Genomic DNA, 22,156 nt, shown 5'->3' with positions numbered 1-22,156 from the left:
AAGGGAACTTCTTGACTTAACAAATTAGTCAGTGGCTTAGCTATTTTGGAAAAGTCTTTAATAAATCTTCTGAAGAAGCCTGCATGTCCCAAAAAGCTTCGCACTCCCTTAATCGATGTTGGTGGTAGCATCTTTTCAATAATTTCAATTTTTACCCTGTCAACTTTAATTCATCTTTCTGATACCAGGTGCCCAAGAACTATACCTTCCCTTACCATGAAGTGACATTTTTCCCAATTTAGAACCAAGTTCGATTCTTCACATCTTTGCAATACTTTGGATAAATTAACTAGGCATTCATCAAAAGTAGTTCTATAGCTAAAAAAATCATCCATAAAAACTTCCATAATATTTTTAACGTAATCGAAAAAAATGGCCATCATGCATCTTTGAAAAGTAGCAGGGGCGTTACAAAGACCAAAAAACATTCTTCTATATGAAAAGATTCATAAGGGCATGTAAATGTGGTCTTTTCCTGGTCTTCTGGGTGATTAGGAATTTGGAAAAATCCTGAATACCCATCTAGATAGCAAAAATAGGAATATTTCACTAGGCTTTCTAACATTTGATCTATGAAAAGGAGAGGAAAATGGTCTTTTCTGGTGGCACTATTAAATTTCCTATAATCTATCCACATGCGCCAACCAGTGATTGCCCTAGTAGGGATTAATTCATTGTTTGCATTTTGAATGACAGTTACCCCACCCTTCTTAGGCACTATATGCATTGGACTAACCCATTTACCATCAGAAATTGGGTATATAATACCTGCATCTAATAGTTTCAGAATTTCCTTATTAACTACTTCTTTCATGTTTGGGTAAAGTCTCCTTTGATGTTCAATAGTGGGTTTGCTATTTTCCTCTATAGGTATCCTATGCATGCAAATTGAAGGACTAACCCCTTTCAGGTCTTCTATTTTATACCCTATAGCCTTGCTATGGGTTTTAAGCTCTCTTAATAATTTTTCCTCTTCTTCATTAGATAGGCCATCATTTATAATAATAGGATATTTAGAATTTGAGTCCAAGAATGCATACCTCAGTGTGGAGGGGAGAAGTTTTAGTTCTACCAATTTATTGTCTTCCTGTGACTTACTTTTGGGCTGCTCCTCCTTTAGCTCTTCCACTTAGAGAGCTTGAGCTAAGGGTAGGGATGGGTGATATACTTGTATTATATAGATGTTTTGAAGCACATTTGTATAATATTTCATAGCATTTAGAATAGTAATCTCATGCATAACAATTAATCTCATTAACTTCTGTAAATTCCATTGCCAAGCTCTAAATTCCATACTTTCTGCATGATTTTAGGTGTTTGGGTGAAGTCCCAAGGTATAGGAGTGCAGGAGAAAACCTGGAAAGGCCAAAGGATTGAGAAAGACTACTGATACACATTACATGGGTCGTGTAAGTAAAGCCACAAACCCGTGTAACCTTCTGCCAGAAGAAAGCTAGAGAGCTAAGGAAGAAACAAAGTACACGGGCCGTGTACCATGACCCATGTAAACTATGGAGAGTCGTGCAAGTCTCTGCCTAGCCAAGTTTGAAGAATTCTCTGAAGAACAAAAGTACATGGGTCATGTACTTTGACCTGTGTAACCTCCTACGACCCGTGTAACCTTCTGTGACATCACGAGAAGCAAACCTTCAGAACTCCAGTTAGTTACACAGCACTAGGCTGTGTAGTGACACACGGGTCGTGTATCATGCGGCAGCCAGTTTCTTGATCCGAATTTCAACTATTGTTTACACACTCCAAATGGACTCCTAATGCTTTTGGGATTCTAAAGACCTAACCCTAGACCAGCTATTATAAATAGTAGCAGAAAATGACAACAGAGGAGCTTTTGAGTTCAACCTTTTTGCAGATCTTTTTGGAGAGTTTCAAAAGATTTTTCACTTTTTCATACTTGCATTCTCCGTAGCCGTTTTGAAGAGTAGAACATTAGCACAGAAGGGAAATCCTCAGCTGAAGTTCCACAAACATCAAGACTGCAGTCATTCCTCTTTGGTTCTTTTCTTCCATTTCTCTAAGCGGACACTTTATGTTCTTTTATTTTATTTTCTCTATGTTTGTTAAACTCACCATGAGTGAGTAATTCCTTTATTCTGGAGTTAGGAGAGTAGCACTTGCAATTGTTATTATGGATAAATATTAAGTTTTATTTATTGGATTTGAGTTTTGTTCTTTAATTCAATTTCTTATGATCTTAATGCATGCTATGTGTTGGTACCCACTTAGTATAGATTGCAGATAATAATTGAAGGACTGAAAGGTGAAGATTAATATTAGAAAATCGAGATCTTAAATCTAAGAAATTTGACCTAGAGATAGGTTGATAACCTTTGTGGAGTTCCAAAATTAATTATAGATCTTAAAGGGTTTTAATTAATTTAATCACCACGAAAGTAGGGTTTAGGTTAATTAAAATACACCTTTAGTGCCTTGAGAGAGGACTCAGGATATCTTAGGATTAATTTCCATCAAAGCAACTATTCTTAATCTGATGAATAGACAAGATTAAATCCATTGTAAGGTTACAATGTGAAATCTTAATTCTGGAATTGCTTTTATAAATAGTTTATTTCAAAAATTTACTTTTAACATCCAAATTAGGTTTAACTCATTCTCCATCTATATTTGATAGCCTAAACAGCCAAAATAACTATGTAGTTTGGTATTTACTAATTAAATTTCTTATGGGATGATACTATACTCACTACTTTATTACTTATTCGCGATCTGTGCACTTGCAGGGTTATAAAATAAGCAAACAATGGGCTAGCTTCTAAAGATCATTCACAAGCTGCAATTTATGTGTTTTCCATTATCTGTTGTGTGACTATGCACTATGCATGCTTCAAGAGAATTTTCAGCATGTGTTTTGTGAAATTCCTTTTCAACTAGGTTGTCGATTATATCAACTCTTAAGCATTCATTAGGTTTAACTTTATGCTTTGTTGCTCTGAACAGGTTGAATTCCACTTTTTCATCTCTTACCTTGAGAGTTAATCGCCCATTCTTAACATCTATAATAGCTTTGGTGGTTGCCAAGAAAGGCCTTCCCAAGATGATAGGAATTTGGACATCCTCTTCCATTTCCAGGACAACAAAATCAACAGGAATGAAGAATTTTCCTACCTTGATGGAAATGTTTTCTAGGATGCCAATTAGGTACTTGACCGACTGATCGACCAATTACAATGAAATTGTTGTGGGTTTGAGCTCCCCTACATCCATCTTTTGACATATTGATAGAGGCATCAGACTAACACTTGCACCTAGATCACAGAGTGCTTTGTCTATATTCATGTTGCCTATAAAACAAGGTATGGAGAAGCTTCCTAGATCCTTGAACTTTGGTGGTAGCTTATCTTGCAATATGGAATTGCATTCCACTGTAAGAGTAATAGTCTCATAGTCTTTCAACCTTCTCTTCTTTAAAAGAATTTCTTTAAGGAACTTAGCATAGGATAGCATCTGAGAAAGTGTTTCTGTGAAGGGAATGTTAATGTAGAGTTTCTGTAAAACTTCTAAAAACTTTCTAAACTGTTTATCCAATTTAGCCTTCTAGAATCTCTAGGGGAAAAGGTAGAGGAGGTTGATATGGCTCCGGTAACTTCTTTCTCTTCTTTGTTTCCTCTTCCTATTCCTTTTTTGGCTTTTTCCTCCTTCTCCTCTATTTGGTTATCAGATTTATCAGAGGTTTTCTTAGTTGATTTTTCCTCTGATTGTTATTTTTCTAACGTCCTGCCACTCCTCAAGGTAACTGCCTTACAGTGCTCTTTGGGGTTCATCTCTGGTTGACTTGGCAGTTTACTAGTAGCCTTGCTTAAAGAACTTGCCTGCTAAGCAATTTGGTTTTTAAGCATCTTATTGTGAATGGCTAGTTGGTCCATTTTGGAAGCTAACTATTTTATCATTTCATTCTACTATTGTTGGGCTGCTAGGAAGCCTTCCATCATGGATTCCATAGTCAACTTTGGTTCAGGCTATTGGGGTCAAGGAGGTGGTGGCGACTATGTCAGGTTTTGTCCTCTGTTCTGAAAACTTGGGGGTGTCGGTGGTCTATACCCTTACTGATGTTCAAGGGTTGATTCTGCGAGTTGGACCATGAGAAATTAAGGCGGTTTCTCCATCCGGGGTTGTAAGTGTTTGAATAAGGATTGTTGAGCTGCCTCTGGTTGAAGTTTCCTCCATTATTCACATAGTTTAGCTGTTCTATAGAGGTTTCATTGAAGTTGTTACATTTTGAAGTTATACACCCTCCCCCATAGTTGTCGCAGTGTTGGTTGCTCATCCCTATAGCATTAGCTTGCATTCTGGCAAACCTTTTGGTGAGTTGGTCAAATTGAGCATTTATCATACTTAGGGCGTTAACTGCCAGAATCCATGCTGGTCTTCTTGTATCTCCCCTTTCATTTGACCACTCATAGTTGTGATAAGCGACCCTCTCTAGAAGTTTAAGGGCTTGTGCTACTGTTTTCTCCATCAAGTCTCCTTCTGCAGCTGAATCACTGTGCTTCTTATAGAGGGCAATAACCCATTGTAGAAATTTTGAACTAGGAGCCAATCTTCTATGCCATGGTGTGGACATTCCCTCTGTAAGTCTTTATATCTCTCCCATGCATCATAGAGTGATTCACCTTCCTTTTGCCTAAAGGTGTTGAGTTCAACCCTTAATTTTGCAGTCTTTACGGGTGGGAAATACCTTGCTAGAAAAGTTTACGAGAGGTCTTCCCAAGTGGTGAATATTCCAACTGGTTGAGAGAGTAACCACTTCCTTACTTTATCTCGAAGAGAGAATGGGAATGCTCTGAGTCTTATAGCTTGATCAGAGACTCCATTCATTTTGAATGTATAACATAGGGCAATAAAACACTGGAGGTGGTAGTGTGGATCTTCTGTAGGTGAACCTCCAAACTCACTCTATTGAATCATCTGGAGCCATATCGGTTTAAGTTCAAAATTATTGGCCTCCACTGTGGGTCTTATAACGCTGGGCTAGAATCCTTGAATAAATGGAGCTCCGTATGAAGGAGCAGAAGCATGGAAAACACAAGTTTAAATCATTGAAATTCAAAATTTTTCATCTAGGGTCATCTGCATCATACAAGATTTATTTTTATCTATTTGATTTCAATGATAAACAGCATACTAAAACTCTTTTAATATATTTTTGGATCTACATTTGTCATTTAAGATTTTAGAATTAATCATATTAATTATTAGAACCCTAGATTAGATCAAGAACTAGTGCACTAACCTTTTGATGTACTGCAGTGTGCTCGGCACCTTTGGGATGCATATTTAGGACACCAGATGTCGTCCCTCTAGCTTGTCCACACCAAGATCACCTATGGCAGCCCTTGAACAGCTTCTAAAGCTTTTTCTTTGAATTAGAAAATCAAGTTTTGCCTTTTGAGAGATTACAGATGTAAACAGGACACTAGAAACAATTTCTAGTATTTTTAATTCAAGAGATTGTTTGCTAATCTCTTTGAATTGATGAGAGATGAAGAAGAAGAGGGGAGAGGGCAGCCAAGGGTGGTGGCATAAAGAGAGAATGGTAGCTTTGTAACATCCTCACTTTAGCTAGTCCGTACAGTCTACTGTTTTGGAGACCAATGTCAGTCCAGGCAGCTAGAATGTTTGAAATTATAATTAGACTAAAGTAGAGAGTTATAAAGAAACTAAATAATGCTCATAAAAATCAAGGAAAATTTATAGGAATGAAATACACTAAGGTTAAACGAGCCGAAACCCTAGGGATGAGTAGCCCGAAAGGGAAGTGACGGTGAAGGTCGTTAGCAACCCTAGACCCGGGAAAAACTTTATGAAATAATTTTTGGGACCTCAGGAAAGGATTATTGGGGTTCCCATGACAATAGAATGTTAAGAAAATACCAGGAAAATTTAATCAATCGGCATACACAATTTTGGCTCATTAAGCCAAACGGAGGGCATTTTAGTCATTTCGTCTTCAGAGATGATTTTTGACCAACTTGTCCATTTATGTAAATAAATTATATGACATAAAATATGAATAAATATTATTAAAATTTTAATTAAAATTAAGTAGATAAGAAAAGAAAAGAAAAGAAAAAGAAAATGGGATTTATTACTCCATGCTTATGTAATCATGAGGTAATTAAAATGCATGGCCAATCAAAATAAACAAACAAAATTAAAATACATAAAAATAGAGAAAATGAGGCAGAATTCTAGAAAAAATAGAGGCCATCCTCATCTTCTTCAAAACGTCCCTCAAGCCTCTCCCTCACTCCTCCATAGCCAAGCTTTACCAAGCTTGATTTTCTTGGTTTTTACCCAACAAAAGCCTAAGTTCCCAACACAAAAACTTGTTCTATCCTCTTAGTAAAGCATTTGGGAGAAAAAAGAAATCAAAAGGAAGAGTTCTTGCAAGCTTTGGATTAGCTGTATTAGAGGTTAGTAACTTAACTTGTTTTTCTCTTTCAAATTATGTTGGAGGAGTATGATTGAGGTTAAATTTACAAAGAAATTTAATAAATAACATGTATATGCCCATTCCACATTTTTGGAAGCCTTGGATGTGGTAAGGTTTTGAGGATTTCATGGAATTAGAAATGGTAGTATGGCTGCCTTAACATTAATCTCTTAAGTGAAATGGTGAAATGCAAGTTAAATACATGATTTGAGATGTTAGGGTTAGGGTTTGGGTATGAAATAGAGACTTTGAGCATGTAATGATGAAAGTAAGTTTTAATGGTCAATTTGTGACCATTTGGTTATGTGTAAACAAGAAATGAAGTGGCTTGTTTAGTGGGAATTGAGGTTAGTATGGCTGCCCATGGTGACCTGCAAGACTGGGCATGAGTCCAGCAGGTTTGAGCAGCAATAACTAGAGTTGTAGAGGTTTAATTTGTGCAAGGCCAATTGGACATGAAACTAGACACATAATGGCACAACTTTGGTGAAGAAACCATGCCCAGATAACCAAACCAAGTTGACCTAAAGATTGCCCTAATCTGGGTGACCTGCAATCTGCCTGGGTAAAATGACCAAATGAGCAGCATTTAGTCATTTAGTTATAACTCAGTGTAGAAAGGTCCAATTGACCTGAAATTTTACCAATAACAATATGAGATATAGACCTACAACTTTCATGAAGAAACCTAACCCAAATTATGACCATAACATTTTCAAAATGTGACCTACAGTCACTACTTAAAATATTGTAGATTTGGTCAATCCAGAAAATCTGGAAAATTTGTAATCCGGCCAGTTGTCGTTTTTTGGCCATAACTTGAGCTACAAAACTCTAAATGGAGTGATTTAAAAAAAGAAATGTAACTAGACAAAATAAGGAACAACTTTTATGTTGACCACTTTGCCAAATTCCCACTGCAAAAATGACTAATAGAATAGTAAATACAAAGCTTGAAATCTGAAAATTCTGAACAATTAATATTAAGCTTAGAAATGGTATTGGCAACCAATACCAACAATTTTAGAATGCAAAATGTGGTATGTTGGGAATATTAAAAATAATGCACCTATTGTCCATGCAAAAGTTAACATTTTTGTTGACTAATGAAATGAATAGTAACACCTAAACTTGAATTTCAAGAATTGTATAATTTAAGAGTATAACATGCCCTAGTACACCTAGCAAGATTAGTTGGGATAGGTTGGCATGCCAATAAGGTTCTGTTAGCAGTACTGCATATGACTTCGTGCCATTCTGTGTTTTATGGCCTCACATGCCATTCTATGATAAAATAACCTTTGGCTATGTTAATGGAGTTATTATACTTGAATTTTATCCCTGATAATTATTACAGCTTATTAGCTATTCTGTTGCACATTGGGAGACACAATGTGACCGATGGTGTGATGGTCTAAGGTAATTAGTACCCAGAGCCAGTTTACCTGTTTATCCAGTCCAGTCGACTAGTATGGGTTACTCAGGCAATAATAATAAATCTTACAATTTTTAGTCAAATTATACTACAATAAATACCAAAAATTAAGCCTACCAAAAATGTAAACATACATTCTGCATATTTATATTATTTTAGTTATTTTATTTTATTTTGTATTGTCACCATAAGCAGAATTGTTTAGCACATCGCTTTTGCTACGCGCAGGTACTGGAGACATAGCTGGGGAGTCCAGCAGACCTTATACTAGATGAGCTTTCAGATCTGCACACAGAGTTCAGAGTCACCTCACATTTGCAGTGTTTTGGTAGGACATTAGGACTTTGGGTTGTATTTTATATTGTGCATTTTGTATCAGTTTTAATTGTAATTACAAACTCTTGAGCTTATGTGATAATGTAAAGATATGAAATTTCATATTATTGAAATTTTCTGTATATTATGTTGAAAAATGAAATGTTGAGAAATATTCATGAATGTGCTTCAAGTGATGATGTGAACAAAAATTCAGAAAATAGTGTTAAGATTTTGAGATTGAGTTGAGATGTGTGTATGATGGAGTTCTGGATTTGAAAATTATATTGGAAGTGTCTTTTAAACAGGTTCAAAAGAACTATTTTTCCAATTTATAGCTGGCACTCTACCGGATTTTCTATAAAATTTATGAAAAATTCATATTAATACAAAAATTTGAATAATTGAGTAAAAAGGGGTAAATTGAATTGAAATATGATTTGGTGCTCTAGCACACTGTGTGGCATATCTTGCTTGGCTACACTATAAACGGGTAAGGGGTGTCACATTTAGTGGTATCAGAGCATCGGTTTAGGCGTTTCTGGGCCTAGATAGAGTGCATACCATTGCATTGCATTTGTAAGTGTTGAGGTGACACTGATGCAGATCTGTTTATTTTCTTATTTTGATTAGGATATGGATCCTGCTTCTCAAAAAGCAATTGATAAAGAGGTGGAGAGTCATGCTCCACCATGGGCTGAATCTGAGAGCAGGGGAGAATCTGCTCCACCAGCAGCTGAGGCACCTGCCCAACCTCAATTCGCACTATTTCAACAAATGACCAAGTTTTACCGACAATTGATGGGGGCAATTCCACCACCACAACCACAGCCACAACCTCCACCAGCACCATAGAAGTCCCATCTGGAGAAACTGCGAAAACATGGGGCTGTGGATTTCTTTGGAAAGAAAGAGGATGATCCCATGACAGCAGAAAAATGGTTGGATAGAACAATCAGAGTGCTGAAACAGCTTCATTGCACCCCCGAGCAGAATCTAGAGGGTGCTATGTCTCTACTTCAAGACGATGTATGCCAGTGGTGGGACATAGTAACCAGTGAGGTGCAACCAGAACAGATTACCTGGGATTACTTCCTAACAGAGTTCAGGAAGAAGTATGTCAGTAAGGTGTATTTAGAAGAGAGAAGAAGAGAATTTATCAGTCTGAGACAGAGGCAACTACCAGTGGTAGAGTATGAGCGAGAATTCATCAGACTGAGCCAGTATGGGAGGGAGATAGTCCCTACAAAGGCAAAAAGGTGTAGAAGGTTCAAAGAAGGGCTCAATGACAATATCAAAGTCATGATAACAGCATTGGAGATCACAGATTTTGCCAAATTAGTAGATGCTGCATCGAAAGTAGAAATGGTCTGAATAAATGAGCAAACTATAAGGGAAAGATAGTAGAAGAGGGGTCCGGGCCAGTCCAGTTCATTTTCTGTTCCCAATAAGAAGAGTAAGGGTCCTCCTACTCAGGGTTCAAGACAACCACAAGGTCAGGGTCAGTCCCAGGGGCCCAGACCACAGTTCACACCTAGGAGAAGCCAGTCCACACCATTAGTAGGCAGCTCTCCAGGGACGGTATTTAGGGGACCAACCCCAACATCTTTTGCCTATCCATACTGCTAGAAGTGGCATAAGGGGAACTGTTGGGGAGTGATTATTGCATGCTTACGGTGTGAATCTACAGAACATCATATCAAAAATTGTCCGAAGAGGACTACTACAGCTGCTCCAACACAAGCTGACAGACCTGCTCCTGCACCACAAAGGGGTAGGAAGCCCAGTAAATCTGAAGCAACTGGTCCATCATTGAGGCCTACATCTGAATCAGCTGAGAGGCTAGAGGCCAGAGTACCTGCTAGAGCCTATGCCATTAGAGCTTAGGAGGAGCAAGATGCCCCAGACATCATCAGGGGTACGTTTTCCCTCTACAACACATTTGTGCATGCATTGGTGGATCCAGGATCCACTCATTCATACATCTGCATCAAACTACCCGCAGAGAGGGGAGTTTCAGTAGAGGAGAGTGATTAAGACATTCTAGTCACAAATCCACTAGGTTACAGTGTGATAGTGAATAAGGTGTATAAAGGTTGCCCGTTGAGGATTCAAGGGTATGAATTCTCGACAGACCTAATTGAATTGCCCTTCCACAAGTTTGATGTGATTTTGGGAATGGACTGGTTATCACATTATTAGGCAATAGTTGATTGCAAATTAAAGAGGATTTCTCTGAAAACTTCTGAAGGTAATGAGATTACTGTTGTGGGTGAAAGGACATATTTCTTGTCCAATGTTATCTCAGCCACAGTTGCAAGAAGATTGATGAGAAAAGGCTATGAAGCTTACCTAGCACACGGGGTTGATACTAGGCAGGCTAAGCTGAACCTATGTGATATACCCACAGTAAGAGACTTCCCAGCTGTGTTTCCTGAAGAATTGTTTGGTTTACAACCAGAAAGGAAAGTCGAATTTGCTATTGAGGTAATGGCGAGTACAGAACCAATTTCTATTGCTCCTTATAGGATGGCACCCACTGAATTGAGAGAATTGGAGTTGAAAATTCAGTTACAATAGTTGCTTGATAAGGGGTTCATACGCCTCAGTGTGTCACCATGGGGAGCTCCGATACTGTTTGTGAAGAAGAAGGATGGAACTTTGAGATTGTGTATTGATTATCGGCAGTTGAACAAATTAACTGTGAAGAATAAATATCTGTTGCCTAGAATTGACGATCTGTTTGATCAGTTGAAGGGAGCCAGTGTATTTTCAAAAATTGATATCAGATCAGGGTACCATCAGTTGAGGGTAAAGGATGTAGATGTGTCAAAAACTGCATTCAGAACCCGGTATGGGCATTATGAATTTCTAGTGATGCCGTTTGGGTTAACAAATGCATCAGCAACATTTATAGACCTTATGAACTGTATCTTTCATCCATATTTAGATCAGTTTGTAGTGGTCTTTATTGATGATATTCTGGTGTATTCCAAGACCAGGGAAGAACATAATGAACATTTGAGGATTGTTCTGCGAACCCTATGAGAAAAGAAGTTGTACGCTAAGCTGTCCAAGTGTGACTTCTAGATAAGTGAAATCTCTTTCCTAGGACACATAGCATCAACATAGGGGATTAGAGTGGATCCTAAAAAGATAGAAGCAGTGATGGAATGGAAGCCTCCCAGAAATACAATTGAGGTCAAAAGTTTCTGGGGGCTAGCTAAGTATTACAGAAGATTTGTAAAGGGGTTCTCTCTTATAGCTGCTCCAATGACCAAGTTATTGCACAAGAATGTGAAATTTGGCTGGAACGATAAGTGCCAAGCTAGTTTTGAGAGGCTGAAGGCTATGTTAAGAGAAGCACCAGTGTTAACACAGCCAGTGTCAGGAAAAGACTTTGTGGTCTACAATGATGCCTCGCATCATGGGTTAGGGTGTGTATTGATGCAAGAGGGGAAAGTGGTCACCTATGCTTCCATGTAACACCCTCCCTGTAGCAACTCCGTACATTCTACTGTTCCGGTGACCAGTGTCGGACTAGACAGCTAGAACATTCGGAAAAATATTTAAACTAAAGTGAGGACCATAATTAACTCAAATATTAATAAGAAAAATTTAGGAAAAATTTTAGAAATAAAATACAACCAAGTTAAATGAGCCGGTGCCCTAGCGATGGGTAACCCAGTGGGAAGTTGCGGTTCTCACAACTAGGAGCCCTAGACCCAAGAGAAAATTCATAAAATAACTTTTGGGACTCTAGAGAAGGGTCATTAAGGTTCCTACGGCATTAGAATGCCAAGAAAATGTTCAGAAAAAATTTTCAATCGGTACAGACAATTTTGACTCGTTAAGCCAAACGGAGGGCATTTTGGTCATTTCGTCTTCAGAGATGATTTTTGGCCGACTTGTCCAGTTAAGTAAATAATTATTATAACATAAAATATGAATAAAATATTATTAAAAATTAAATTAAAAATGAGAAAAAAAGAAAGAAAAAGAAAAATGAAAGTAAATGCTTAAATATGCCATCATGCTTAAGTAAGCATGATGCAATTAAATTTTCCCACCAATGGGAATTTGACAAATACACATTAACACAATTAAAAAGGGAAAAAAATTGACAAAAATTCAGTTTCTTCCTCATTTGTTTCAGCTGCCCGTAACCTTCCATTGAAGCCCTCTCCCATTTTTCTTCATCTACCTCAATTCTCTCACTTTACTCACCATATTTCCTCTATATTCCAATATTAAAAATTTCCCTAGACTCTAGCTAAAGTATTTGGCAGCCAAGAAAACTAAAGAAAGTGAGGGAAAAATCTAAGTTGGGTCAAGAGAAAATTCTGCCACTAAGGTTAGTGCTATATCTCTCCATTTTTCTCTTTAAATTTGAAGTTAGGTATATGGATTTAGTTAGAAATTCATGAAATTGAAAGAACATATCCATGTATGGACCACTTAAAAATTGTTGGCAGCCTTAGTGATGGAGGTATTGATGAGTTTTGAATGAATTTAAGTTGTTATGGGTGGTCTTGAACATGAGTATGAGACATAAACATCATTAAGTATGTTGAATTGATGTATGTGCATTAATGGATATTTAAAAATTAGGGTTTTGAGCTATAATAGGGTTTGGCCATATTGATGGTAAATGGAAGTTTTAATGGTCAATTAGTGACCATTTGGTTATGGGTAAACAAGAAATAAAGTGTGTTTAGTGATGGGATTTGGGTTTAGTGTGGCTGCCCTAGGTGACCTGCTGAATTGGACATGAGTCCAGCAGGTTTGGGCAGCCATAACTTGAATTGTAGAGTTTCAATTGGTGTTTGGCCAATTGGACATGAAACTAGACATATAATGGCACAAATTTGGTGAAGAAACCATGCCCATAAGACCAAACCAAGTGGACCAAAAACTTGCCCCAATCCGGGTGTCCTGCAACCTGTTTATGCAGAATGACCAAATGAACAGTGATTGTTCATTTGGCCATAACTCAGTGTAGAATGGCCCAATTGACCTGAAATTTTACCAGCAACAAGCTAAGATATAGACCAACAACTTTCATGAAGAACCCACCCCAAATTATGACCAGAACGTATCCAACAAGGGAGTTGCAGTCACTATTCACTGCACTGTAGATATGGTCAGTCCAGAAAAATTCCAATCCAGCCAGTTGTGGTTTTTGGACCATAACTTGAGCTACAAAACTCCAAATTGAGTGATTCAAAAAAAAGAAATTCAACTAGACAAAATAAGAAACAACTTTCATGTTTATCATTTTCCCAAATTCCCACTGCAACAGTAACTAATGGAACAGTAAAGATACGGTATGAAAACTGAAAATTCTGCTCCATTAATTTTAAGCTTAGAAATGGTATTGGTAACCAATACCAACAAATTTTGAATGCAAAATGTGGTATGTTGGGAGTGTTAAAACCAATGTACCTATTTTCTATGCAAAAGTCAACATTTTTGTTGACTAATGAAGGGAATAGTAACACCAAAACTTGAAATTCAAAAATTGAAAAATTCAACAGTGTCAAATGCCCTAGTATACCTAACAAGATTGGTTTGGATTGTTTGGCATGCCAATAAGGTTCAGTTAGTAGTACTGCACTTGGCATTATGCCATTCTGTGATTTCATGGATTTTAGCCATTCTGACATTGTGTTGAGATTTGGCCTTGTGCCTGATGTTATTACAGCTTATTAGTCGCATTACATGCCGGGAGATACATATGTGATCGATGGTGTGACGACCGAGTACTTGATATCCATGCGGTTACCCGTTTATCGATCCGATCATCGGTATAGGTTACTTGGGCAACCAAAAATGAAAGTGGATAAATTTAATGAAATAATGAACATAACCAGTACAAAATAAGTAAGACTACAAATACTCATCGAAAATTTATTTGTAATAAGACATCAATACATTCACTGCATATTTATTTTCTGTTATTTCTTTTTATTTTATTATTTGCACCACTAAGCATTATTGCTTAGAGCATTGCTTTTGCCACGCGTAGGTTCTGGAGATACTGACCGAGAGCCCAGTAGACCACAGACTGGGTGAGACTTCCTGCAGCTCTGCATAGTGTCTGTGTCACCTCACCGTCACCAGTGCATTGGTAGGACACTAGGTTTTATTTTGATATTTTGTAATTAACTTTTATTTTCTCATATGTAATTGAAACTTATGTAATGTATTTTGATATTAATGTAAATAGTAGAAATTGTGTTTATGAATGAAAAAGTGAACATTTATTTGTGACTTTTACATGATTATCATATGAGATAAATGATTGAGAAATGGAAATGTTGTTGAAAAACATATTGAGATTTTGTTGATGAAATGGAGTTTGGGATTGATTGAAAATATTGGAAGTGTTTTTCATAGGTTTCGAAGAACTGTTTTCTCCATTTTTAGCCGGTACTCTGCCGGATTTTCTATAAAATTTTCGGAACCTCAAATAAATTATAATTTTAATAAATGACTTAAATGAATTATATTTCACAAGTTATATTCAAAACTATGATAAAAATTAATTAAGGAAGAATAAAAAATGATTAAGATAAAATAGAGTATTCTGGTATACTGTGTGACATATTTTACTCGGATATACTGTAGACTGGTAAGGGGTGTCACATTTAGTGGTATCAGAGTACGGTTTAGGCGTTTCTAGGCCTAGATTGAGTCCATACCATGCAATGCATTTGTAAGAGTTGAGGTGACACTAATGCAGATCTGTTTGTCTTTGTTATTTTGAATAGGATATGGACCCTACATCTTAGAGGGCAGTTGAGGTGGAAGTGGAGAGTCATGCTCCACCTGCAGCAGCTGAGACTGGGGGTAGGGGAGAACCTGTTCCGCCAGCTCAAGCAAAGCCTGCTCAGCCTCCACAGGCCATGTTTCAGCAAATGGCCGAATTCTTCAAACAAATGGCTGGGGTAATGCCAGCACCACCACCACCACCACCTCCACAGCAGAAATCACACCTAGAAAGACTACGAAAATTTGGAGCAGTGGACTTCTTTGGCAAGAGAGAAGATGATTCTGTTGCAGTCGAAAATTGGTTGAACAGAACAAGCAGAGTTTTAAAACAACTCCACTGCACTCCAGAGCAAAATCTAGAAGCTGCTGTATCTCTGTTGCAAGATGATGCATATGAATGGTGGGATACGGTGTCCAGTGAAGTACAACTAGAAGTAATAACTTGGGACTTCTTCCTCTCTGAATTCAAGAAGAAATATGTGGGTAGTGTATACTTGGAAGAGAGAAGAAGAGAGTTCATTAACCTGAGGCAGAGACATCTGACAGTGGCCGAGTATGAAAAGGAATTTGTCAGATTAAGCCGCTATGGAAGGGAGATAGTCCCTAATGAGGCCGAAAGGTGTAAGAGATTTGAAGAGGGATTAAATGATAACATAAAGATCATGATCACTGCCTTGGGAAATCACCGACTTCACCAAGTTAGTGGAAGCTGCAATAAAAGTTGAAAAAGTAAGAATAAGTGAGCAGACCAGAAGAGAGAGACAGCAGAAGAGGGGCCCAGGTCATTCTAGTTCATCTCCTGCATCTGGGAAGAAGTTCAAGGGTCCACCTACACAGAATTCAGGTCAACCACAAGGTCAGGGTCAGTCTCAGGGGCCCAGGCCACAGTTTATCCCTAGGAGAGGTCAGTCCACACCATCAGTGGGCAGCTCTCCAGGGATGGGGTTCAGGAGACCAGCCCCAGCAACTTCTGCATGTCCACATTACCTGAAGTGGCATAAGGGGGAGTGTTGGAGAGTGACTGGTGCCTGCTTAAGGTGTGGGTCAATAGAGCATCAGTTGAGGAACTGTACACGCAGAACTACTACAGCTGCTCCAACACAAGCAGACAGACCTGCTCTTGCACCACAAAGGGGTAGGAAATCTGGCAAATATGAGGCAGTGGGACCATCACAGAGGCTCGCATCGAGCAGCCAGAGAGGCTCGAGGCAGACCACCTGCCAGAGCATATGCTATGAGAGCTCAGGAGGAGCAAGATGCCCTGGACGTCATCAGGGGTACGTTCTCCCTCTACAATACATTTGTGCATGCATTGGTGGATCCAGGATCCACTCATTCACACATCTGCATCAACCTACCCGTAGAAAGGGGGATACTAGTAGAGGAGAGTGACCAAGACATTCTGGTCACTAATCCATTGGGCCACAGTGCAGTGGTGAACAAAGTGTACAAGGGTTGCCCGTTAAGGATTCAGGGGTATGAATTCTCAGCAGATCTAATTGAGTTCCCCTTCCACGAGTTTGACGTGATTTTGGGAATGGATTGGTTATCACGTCATCAGGCAATAGTTGATTGCAAATTGAAGAGAATTTCTCTGAAAACTTCTGAGGGTAATGAAATCACTATTGTGGGTGAAAGGACAGATTTTTACGTCAATGTTATCTCGACCACAGTGCAAGAAGCCCGATGAGAAAGGTGTGAAGCCTACCTAGCACATGTGGTGGATACTAGGCAGGCTAAGCCAGATCTGTGTGACATACCCACAGTAAAAGACTTCCCAGTTGTGTTCCCTGAAGAATTGCCTGGTTTGCCACCAGAAAGGAAGTCAAGTTTGCTATTAAGGTAATGCCGGGTACAGCACCCATTTCCATTGCTTCTTATAGGATGGCACCCACTGAATTGAGGGAGTTGAAAACTCAGTTGCAAGAGTTGCTTGATAAGGGGTTCATACGCCCCAGTGTGTCACCATGGGGAGCTCCAGTGCTGTTTATAAAAAAGAAAGATGGGACTTTGAGGTTATGCATTGATTACCGGCAGTTGAATAAAGTGACAGTGAAGAATAAGTATCCGTTGCCTAGAATTGATGATCTGTTTGATCAGTTGAAGGGAGCAAGAGTATTTTCTAAAATTGATCTCAGATCAGGGTATCATCAGTTGAGGGTGAAGGATGCAGATGTGCCAAAGACTGCATTCAGGACCCGATATGGGCATTATGAGTTCCTAGTAATGCCCTTTGGCCTAACAAATGGACCAGCAGCATTCATGGACCTTATGAACCGTATCTTCCATCCATACCTAGATCAGTTTGTAGTGGTCTTTATTGATGATATTTTGGTGTATTCCAAGACTAGGGAAGAGCATGATGAACATTTAAGGATTGTTCTACAAACCCTGAGAGAAAAGAAGCTGCATGCTAAGTTGTCCATGTGTGACTTCTGGTTGAATGAAATTGCATTCCTTGGACACGTAGTGTCAACTGATGGGATTAGAGTGGATCCCAAGAAAATAGAAGCAGTGATGGAATGGAAGCCTCCCAGGAATACAACTGAGGTCAGAAGTTTCTTGGGGCTAGCTGGGTATTACAGAAGATTTGTGAAGGGATTTTCCTTAATAGCTGCTCCAATGACCAAGCTATTACACAAGAATGTCAGATTTGACTGGAATGACAAGTGTCAGACCAGTTTTGAGAAGTTGAAGGCTATGTTGACAAAGGCACCAGTGCTAACACAGCCAGTGTCAGGAAAAGACTTTGTGGTCTACAGTGATGCCTCTCATAATGGGTTAGGGTGTGTATTGATGCAAGAGGCGAAGGTGGTCGCTTATGCTTCTAGACAGCTAAGGCCACATGAACAAAATTACCCTACCCATGATCTAGAGCTTGCAGCAATTATCTTCGCACTGAAGATATGGAGGCATTACTTGTATGGTGAAAAGTGTTACATTTACACAAACCACAAAAGCCTAAAATACTTGCCAACCCAGAAGGAGCTCAACCTTAGACAGAGACGATGGATTGAGTTCCTGAAGGACTATGATTGTGTAATTGACTACCATGCTGGGTAAGCAAATGTAGTTGCAGATGCTTTGAGCAGAAAATCCATCACAGCTTTGAGATCATTGAATGACCGTCTAACTCTGGTTCGAGATGGAGCTATTTTGGCTGAGTTGCAAGTGAGGCCAAACCTGTTACAGCAGATTTTAGATGGGCAGAAGGTAGATGAGAAGCTAAAGGCTATTATGAGCAAAATCTCAGAGGGAAAAGCAACTGACTATGAGGTGAAAGCAGATGGGTGTCTGTACTACAAAGGAAGAGTATGTGTACCAGATAATGGGGAATTAAAAGCCAATATTCTGAAAGAGGCACATGCTAGTGTTTATGCTATGCACCCAGGAAGTACAAAAATGTATCATGATCTGAAACTTCAGTATTGGTGGCCCGGTATGAAGAAGGACATAGCGGACTATGTGACTAAATGCTTGACATGTCAGCAAGTTAAGGCAGAACATTAAGTTCCATCAAGTTTGCTACAGCCTGTACGCATACCTGAATGGAAATTGGATCGGGTCGCCATGGATTTTGTAAGTGGTCTACCTCTCACCCAGAAGAAACATGATGCAGTATGGGTGATAGTAGATAGATTGACGAAGTCAGCACACTTTCTGCCAGTTAGGACTGACTACTCACTGGAGAAGTTAGCAGAATTGTATATCAGTGAGATAGTTAGACTGCATGGAATTCCACTTTCCATCATATCTGATCGAGACCCAAGGTTTACATCGAGATTTTGGAAGAAGTTGCATGAATCCTTGAGTACACAATTCCACTTTAGCACAGCTTTCCATCCTCAGACGGATGGGCAATCAGAAAGAGTAATCCAGGTAAACAATTGAACCAATTGAATTAATACAAATATTGAATTAAAATGATAATAATAACATGAAATATATGTCAGGTCCTTGAGGATATGCTGAGGAGTTGTGTCATTGAGTTTGAGGGAAGTTGGGATAGATACCTCCCACTGGCAGAATTTGCATACAACAATAGCTACCAAGCTAGTATCCAAATGGCCCCGTATGAAGCACTGTATGGGAGAAAATGTAGAACTCCAGTGTGCTGGACTGAATTGGGCGAAGACAAACTAGTAGGACCAGACCTGGTGAAACAGACTGAGGAGAAGGTAAAATTAATCAAAGCCAATCTGAAGGTTGCCTCAGATAGATAGAAATCTTTGTTAGTAGTATGCCCTAGAGCATATCATTTAGTATGTATCTTGTATATATTTTATTAATAAAAGGCATTTCCACTTTTCCGTTTACATAATATATTTATGTGTAATAGAAAAGGTCCATTGATATTTTGTTAGAAATATTATTCTTAAGTTGTTAAGAATATGAGTGACAATATTTCTAGCACAAAGTATCATAAATAGGTTCACAATCGAGGATACTTCATAATAAGGACATGACTTATCCAGAAAGATTGTATTCATGTTTGTTCCCAAGTTATTTATATGAGATATAAATAAGATGGAATGGTGAGTCTCATGCCATATAACAAACATGATAGGCACTTATAAATGATAAGTAGGCCGAACCAGTGACACTTATGACAAGCACATGGAGTTTACTCTTGTCAATGTTTTGTCATAAATCATATCAGTGCATATAATCTTTAGACCTGAGATAGCACAGTTATCTTGTATATAGGTAGTTTGAGTTTGATACTGCTTTCATACTTGTACTATGTATGGGTATATGGGCATGTGTTGGCTCCTGCTAGTTATATATGGAGGTAGGTGTTGATCAAGAAGGAATCTGTTCCTCTAAGTAAATAGAGATAAAATCCTATGTTCATTTAATTGTTCTTGATGTTTCAAGTTCCTGGCCAGGACAGATAGATTTATTCATAAAAGAGTTTCTGATGAGAAAAATCTTTTAATCAAGAACTGGAATTAAAAGAGAACATAATATTCATAGCAAATGGAGTTTGACATAAACCATGACTCCAGCTTGAGTTGGGATTTTGTAACAGAGAGATTCTAGTGCATGGTAACATATGATTATAGGTTCATTTAAGGTAAATCTTATTACTACTTGGGTGGCCATGGCATGCTATGCTAGGTGTTAACCATGGTCTATGAGGTTCATAAAATGATTTAGAGAAATCATTTATGGTAAGAAAGAGTTCTGATGATATTAAGAGTTGATATCATGTCTCATTGCCAATTAGTGATGAGCCTAGTAAGTCACACACATACACAAGTTATCACCTATTTAAATATGATTTAATTAATTAATTAAAGAGTTTAATTGATTAATTAAATAGGTTTGGTTTGCAATTAGATTGCAAAGTCCCTAGCATGACTTGAAACCAAATCTAGATTATTGGATGTGTAGTATAAATTAAATTTATATTTAAAGTGTTTAAATATGAATTTAATTGATGAGAAATTAATTAATAGAGATTAATTAATTAATTTATATTTGATATAAATTAATTAGAAGAAGAAAATAATTATTTTGGGTTAAGAACTCAAAATTAAGACACACCTGCATTTTGGTCATTTTGCAGTGTGACACGTGGCACAATGAGATTGTGACAAATGGCATAACACATTATCTTGCAAATATTTTTAATCATGTAAGATGATTAAAATCAAGATTAAATATAGGTTTGACACTTGGCACAATGTGATTGGGTCACTTAAACCTAGAGCTAATCAAAAGGTGACATGTGGCTAGGGTTTAATGTGTTAACCTAGCTATTTAAGTGTGGTTATGAAAAGAAAACATAACCAGCAGCCTCTCCTCTCATATGTCACGCCACTTTGAGCCTCTCCAGCTATTTCTCTTCATCTCTCATCAATTCAAAGAGATTAGCCATCAATCTCTTGAATTAAGAACACTAGAAATTGTTTCTAGTGTCTGTTTGCATCTCTAATCTCTTAAAAGGCAGAACTTGAATTTCTAATTAATAGAAAAGGCTTTAGAAGCTGTTCAAGGGCTGCCATAGGTGTTCTAGGTGTGGACAAGCTAGAGGGACACCATCTGGTGTCCTGAAGACGAAACTCAAAGGCGCAGACACGCTGCAAAGACATCAAGAGGTTAGTGTAATCGTTCTTGATTTAATCTAGGGTTCTAAAATTAATCTGATTAATTTTAAAATCTTAAATGGCAAATACAGATCCAAAAACATATTAAAAGAGTTTTAATATGTTGTTTATCATTGAAATTAAATAGATAAAAATAAATCTTGCATGGTGCATGTGACCCTAGGTGAAAATTTTTGAATTCAATGGTATAATCTTGTGTTTTTCACGCCTGCCTCTTCAATTGGTATCGAGCCACTATATTTGCCATTTAGATTGTTGATTATATAATTTAATTGTGTGTTTGATCATGAGATCAAGAGATTCATTGCTGGTTGGATCATGAGATGTGGCGTCACACATGGAGAAGCCACCATTGGTGGCGCAACAATGGTTCCATGGGTGATTCAAGGTTTGGCTTTTAATTCTGCAATTGTTGTATGATCTAAGGCCTATTCTTTGACTAATTAAAGTGTTTAATTAGTTGTTTTAATCACACAATTAAATTATGATTCAAATCAGAATTTTAAAAATGTTTGAATGTGATTCAAATCTGAATTTTAAAAGTTGTTTGAATGAGATTCAAATATGAATTTTTAAAGTTGTTTGAATCATATTTAAATCTGATTTTTAAAATTGATTCAATAAAATTCAGATCTGATTTTTTAAAAATATTTGAATGTGATTCAAATCTGATTTTTAAAAATGTTTGAATGTGTTTCAAATCTGAATTTTTGAAGTTGTTAGAATGTGATTCAAATCTGAATTTTTAAATTTGTTTGAATGAGATTCAAATCAGAATATTTAAATTTATTTGAATCATATTCAAATCTGCAAATTTAAGTTGAATATGAGATATTCAATTTAATTTAAGAATGTATGTTTTATTTAATTGTTAAATAGTGATATGCATGATGGATGATCATGGACTATAAAAGACCAATGTGATTGGATTTATTTCTTTTATGTTTCTTTGGGATTGTAAATTAATTTATTTATTTTAATTTATTTTGGGCATGTATTATTAAGTTTGTAATATTTTGGGTTGTAATTTCATTTATTTAAGTTCTT

At 37.5% G+C, this 22,156-nt stretch overlaps 1 non-coding gene across 1 annotated transcript; it reads left to right on the top strand.

The window, feature by feature from the left end:
* The first annotated feature begins 4,582 nt into the window (after positions 1-4,582).
* On the top strand, positions 4,583-4,689 carry LOC131178130 (small nucleolar RNA R71). The gene has a single exon (XR_009147263.1). It is a non-coding gene; the product is annotated as a small nucleolar RNA R71 (small nucleolar RNA).
* Positions 4,690-22,156: the final 17,467 nt, after the last annotated feature.

This window comes from Hevea brasiliensis, chromosome 2, assembly GCF_030052815.1.
Source record: "Hevea brasiliensis isolate MT/VB/25A 57/8 chromosome 2, ASM3005281v1, whole genome shotgun sequence".
Taxonomy (NCBI): Eukaryota; Viridiplantae; Streptophyta; class Magnoliopsida; order Malpighiales; family Euphorbiaceae; genus Hevea; species Hevea brasiliensis.
Note: the sequence above shows the minus strand (reverse complement) of the source record. Positions and strands in the feature narration are given on the sequence as shown.